Genomic DNA, 6,000 nt, shown 5'->3' on the forward strand with positions numbered 1-6,000 from the left:
CACCACTTTGAGGGTATGTAAGAATGAAATTTGACTTCATTCCCTCTGGTGAGAAAATCACATTGCCCTCAATTCTTGATGTGTGTGTAATTTGTTTCAACTTTCCTGGAGGGAGCTGAAAAAATTAATCACAAGTTCAAGTGTATTTTCCTAGTCCTCCTAAAAATCCAGATGGCAACCCGAAAAATATCCAAAAACATGTTGAAGAAAGAAAGAATAATGATTTCTATGTGCCATAAGTCTTACAGACCTTACACAGAAGATATGACCCCTGAACTTCCAGAACACATTAGGAAAAGATGTTTGTCTATACCAGTGGGAGCCCACAGAGAGTGAATTGTACCAAAAGAGTAAAAGTCAATTTTAGGTCGTTATGAGGTCATTTTTACAATCCTACATTAGTACGCACAGTGAGGGCTGATGATAGATAAATTAGATGGATAAATGTTGAGGCAGATGTAGAGATTAGAAAGAGATAGAGATGGAGACAAGGATAGAGGTAGAGATTCATAGAAGAAAATGATTTAAATGAATTTGGGCATAGTAGTGACTTTGACCTACCTTTTTTGTGTTCCCAAATGCCAAGGTCAAAAAACAAAACAGTGTAAGTCAAAGGAACTTTGGGAACTGTTTCATTCCTTTTAGGTTTTGAATACACTAACAAATTCTATAGCAAGGGTTTATGTGCTTAAATAGTAATACTACATGTTTTCCTTATGCATACTGTGCAAGGGTATTTGAGGCATATCTTTGCATAACAAATATTATTATTATTCATGATACAGTCTCTGGTTTAATTTCAAAGTTAAATGTCTTTAGGGTGTATCACCTGAAGGCACGGAGCAGCATCATATCCTAGGTACCAAGTTTCCAAATCAGCATTCTCTGCTCCTAGTGGATTGAAGATAACAGAAAACTCACCCCCTCCCTGATGCTCGTAAAATGGGGGTGATGGTAGGTGGGCACTTGCTTCTGAAACAAAGAGAACCTTATTGGTATTCACTGAGTTTTAATTTCTCACAAGCAATATTAGTACATGGGGAAATATGTAATATTCAGCCTCACAGCCTCACTGCTGTATAATAAACACCAAAGAAATGTTAGCCAGGAGACAATGCAGTAAAATAGCTAAAAGTATGAGCTTGGGACTTCTGGTTCTGCTGTTCTTAGCTGAGCAAGCTAACCTCTTTAGACCTCAATTTCCAGCTCTGTAGCACAGGAATAAAAATAAGAAGCAAAAAACATCATCTATGTAGACAACACAGCACTTGACACTCAGGAAGTATTGAGGTTAGGTATTATTTTGAAATATTTTTAACACCTTACAAATGCAAGGAGTTGCAGGGGGTGAGACACCCCATCGCAGCTGCATCTGTCCCACATATCAGTCGAAATATTACCTCCATCATTCTGACAGCAAATAAGCTCCCGGTCCTCTGAAGTCCCTGGGTATTTGGTCTATATTTCTAACTTGTATTACAGTTAATCACGTATACATGAGATTAAAGGAATTATTAGGGGTAACACATCTAGAATGGTTCCTGGCTCATAGTAAGGACTCTAAGAGTGTAAGTTATTATAATTATTGTCCCTCACAGAGAGCTCGTGGTCCTTCGTGAGCTCTTGAATGTGTGTTCTTTTTCTGGACAGTCATGTGAAGCAGGGAGCATTGAGGACCCATGTCAAGATAGCTCCACGAAAAGGGCCTTTGTTGTTCTTTTTACTACTCTGCTTTCCTGAGAGAAGTTTGCAACAGGGAATTACAAACTAGAGCAGAATTTTGTCCACTTTTTTTCATAAGCTTATCTTCTCTTTCCTCAGCCTAGTTAAGTGTAGATGCTGGGCACAGAGTAGGAACTTTATCCACTGAGTACTGAGAGACTCAACAAACGTTTCTGTTCTTCCAGGGCTGTGTCACAGACATTGTCTAATCCAAGCATTCAGTCACTATGTGTTTATTTATAACTATCTTTTAATACATTTTGACTTTAATTTAATTTATTTATTTATGGCTGCGTTGGGTCTTTGTTGCTGCGCGCGGGCTTTCTCTAGTTGCGGCGAGCGGGGGCTATTCTTCGTTGCGGAGCACGGGCTCTAGAGCTCAGGCTCAGTAGTTGTGGCGCACGGGCTTAGTTGCTCCGCGGCATGTGGGATCTTCCCAGACCAGGGCTCGAACCCGTGTCCCCTGCATTGGCAGGCAGATTCTTAACCACTGCACCAGCGGGGAAGCCCAGCTTATAACTATTTATTGGCACATAATTGTTTATCATTCATTACACGCCAGGCATTGCACGAGCTGCTAGGGTGAAAATAATAAACTAGACCAACTCCTCTTCTCAAGGAGGTTACAAATTAGCTGAACTTAGATTCTCCCAACTTTTTTCATATTAAGGCACATATTTGAAAATGATCACATTCGATCATAATTGAGCAGACGTGTCCAGAGGCAGTCAGCTTCAGGGGCCCAATTTGACATGCCAGTTGGGAAGCTTTATGTAAGTTGCTCAATTTTTAATGTATTTAATTTCTCCATAGCTTTTCAAATTAGTGTCTAGTTCAACACAGTGTCTAGTTGGCAGTGGGGAGAAGGGAGGAGTAGCTACTAATGAAACAGCGCAGTGTTTTAAGCTGAGTTTGCAGGTTGGTACTTGGTGTCAGAACTTTGAATTAGCAAAGAAAAAAGGATTAGAGGGCTAACCGGTGGGGCAAACATACAGGGGGTGAGGGTGGAGCATGTGCACCGCCATGGTTGTTTTTTTTGTTTGCGTGACGCGGGCCTCTCAGTGCTGTGGCCTCTCCCGTTGCGGAGCACAGGCTCCAGACGTGCAGGCTCAGTGGCCGTGGCTCACAGGCCCAGCCGCTTCGCGGCACGTGGGATCTTCCCGGACCGGGACACGAACCTGCGTCCCCTGCCTCGGCAGGCGGACCCTCAACCACTGCGCCACCAGGGAAGCCCTACACCACGATGTTTTAAACAGATAATCTCTAGAACGGTTTCAAGAGCTATTAGTTTTAAACCAATTATTTGGTTTTAAAATAGTCTCCCACAACAATTTAATGATAATTAACTTGGTTGAGTTACCACCACGGGCTCTTTTGCGTATTTCACAAATCCCGTCTGGGGAAGAAAATATCGGAACTCCATTGTGTTTCACTAGCTTGGAAGTTGTGGAGCCCAAGGTACCTGGGAGAAGTCCATGCATGTTCTTTAGTTTTCTGGGCCTTGAGAGTGACATTTTTGTTTCAGGTTACTGTAACCTCCTTCGGTACAGTAAACATCTGGGCTGCATTTTTAAAAGAGCCCCCATTTAAAAAGCTGGTACTCGGGCTTCCCTGGTGGCGCAGTGGTTGAGAATCCGCCTGCCGATGCGGGCGACGCGGGTTCGTGTCCCGGTCCGGGAGGATCCCACGTGCCGCAGAGCGGCTGGGCCCGTGAGCCGTGGCCGCTGAGCCTGCGCGTCCGGAGCCTGTGCTCCGCAACGGGAGAGGCCACGACAGTGAGAGGCCCGCGTACCGCAAAAATAAATAAATAAATAAAAAGCTGGTAGTGGTAAACAGCAAGAATCCACTGTCACATTTTTAACGTAGCTCCAGAGGAGTGATGATTTAAAATCAAAAGTCTTCTCATTCCTATGGCAACCACAGAAGTGTTCAACTGATGCTACATGCTGTGTACATCAAGCCATGCGTTTTGTTCCTCTCCCACCTTCTGCTACGTCCGTCCCTATGGATTCAACCTGAACTTCCCTAAACTGTACACCTTGAAAAAGGCTCTTTTCCAGACTCACAGTTGCTTTCCAACGTGCAAGCAATCAAATACATGTAAAAGGGAAGACTCCTCCCAGAGGAAACCTTTACAGACCCAGAGGGGAAAGGTACCCCAAAATAGAGACACCGTCTGTTTCCCAGATTTGACAGGTTTGAGAGCTCCTTGTTTTAAAGCCAGACATGAATCTGTGAAGAGATTCCTCTGAGTTACAACCCTTTTTGGGAGCAGCTACCATGAAGATAACATATGTGGTGAGACAGAGCCAAAAAGCACCCACTGGGCTGCAGTGCATCTCCGGGAACATTTATAACACATTCACAGGAAGCTGGAGTGGTTAGTCATGGATATGGAGAAAGACCCCCCCACCCCCTGTGTCGACTGTCTCATAGCACTGGGAGCTGGCTGTCATCATTACTGCCTGTTCTTCAAGGAGGACTCCAGTGGTTTTGTTCTCCTGAAGGGCTTGTTCTTTCAAAGAGCGAGAACCTGAAGCCTGCGATTCAAAGATGCAAAGGCCAAGTAAAGACAGGCTGACTCCTGGCTGAGTGTGTTTAAAATTTCCAAGGGAAAGAAAAATCATTTTCAGTTGAAAATGGCCTGGGATGTTTTGCATGTAATCTTGCTTAGATTCTAAGATGTTGACAAAATATGGACGAGTCACTCACTTCTGTTCCTTGGGGAAGGTCCAGGGGAACATTCTGGATCAGAATGAAGCACCATACCCCTATTGGCTCCCCTCTAGAGGCTGCCATTGTCCTTCTGTCTCCCATGCTTCCTCAACTGGGATGTTTGTTTAGGGGCGTGTTTTGTTAAGACTTTGTCCTCAATCACTGTATTCCTGGTAAGTGTAAAGATTGCGAGCTGGGAAACCCAGATGCCGGTACCAGATCCGTTGCTCTGCGATGTAAGATGTGGTGCTTATCGGCTCCGGGCTTTCCTTTCCCTCACTTGTAAGCTGAAGATGTTAAACTATTTAGTCTCTAAGTCTCAGGTATCGTATATTGCTCAAAAAGTCTAGAATTTCCAGAGCTGAAATCAGTGGAATCGGGGTCTGATTAAAGCTTTCTGACTTTTTCTTTCAATAAAGTGGGACCAGAATATATAGAAGTGGGGACACACGGTAAGTCTTGCTGCTCAAAATGTGTCTATATGGGTAGAATCAGCAGTACCTGGGTCCTTGGGAACTGTAGAATCTGGGGCTCCGCTCCAGACGAACTGCTTCAGAATCTGTATTTTAACAAGCTCTTTGGGAAATTGAGAACCACTGCCGTAAAGTACTTACAGAGGCTGTATTTCTAGTGATAAATACGTTGGCAGCAAGGTGAACTGTGTTAAGCACCATGATCCACCTTCCTCTCACCCTCATTATTATTCCCATTTAACAGATGAGGAAACCAAGGTGCAAAGGGATTAGGTAACTTGCCTATAGTCACACAACAAATAGGTTATTAAGTGGTGAAACCAAGACACATTTAAAGTAGACTTGGCCTCAGCTAAGAGGGGGAAGGACTGTCCACGAAGCCTTCTTCAGACTGTCTACATTTAACCTCCCTTGTTTTTTTTATTTTATTTTATTTTTTAAAATAAATTTATTTATTTATTTTTGGCTGCGTTGGGTCTTTGCTGCCGCGCGCGGGCTTTCTCTAGTTGTGTCAAGCGGGGGCTGCTCTTCCTTGTGGTGCATGGGTTTCTCATTGCGGTGGCTTCTCTTGTTGTGGAGCACGGGATCTAGGCGTGTAGGCTTCAGTAGTTGTGGCACATGGGCTCAGCAGTTGTGGCTCGCGGGCTCTAGTTGCTCCGCGGCGCGTGTGGGAACTTCCCTGACCTGGGCTCAAACCCGTGTCCCCTGCATTGGCAGGCGGATTCTTAACCAGTGCACCACCAGGGAAGCCCATCCCTTGTTTATTAACAGATAGAGTCTTCCGACATAGAAACTCTTTCTCAGACCTTACCCACCTCCCAACCTGACATAGCATTTTTCAGTTTAAAAATCATCACTGATGATTTTCATGACAGCATCCCATGGAAATCCGGGGAGGAATTATTACTTAATTTTACAGAAGGGATCAGATTCAAAGACTAGAGAATTAAACTGACTTGTTTGAGCTAATGAGTCACAGAGCCCAAGACAAGCCTGGACGTTTGGGAGCCATGCCCAGTATTAGATCATTGCCTTCATATTGTGTTTGATTTAGAATATTTACCATGCTGCCCACTTGCTGATCTGTGTG

The sequence above is a fragment of the Kogia breviceps genome, chromosome 10 (assembly GCF_026419965.1).
Source record: "Kogia breviceps isolate mKogBre1 chromosome 10, mKogBre1 haplotype 1, whole genome shotgun sequence".
NCBI lineage: Eukaryota > Metazoa > Chordata > Mammalia > Artiodactyla > Physeteridae > Kogia > Kogia breviceps.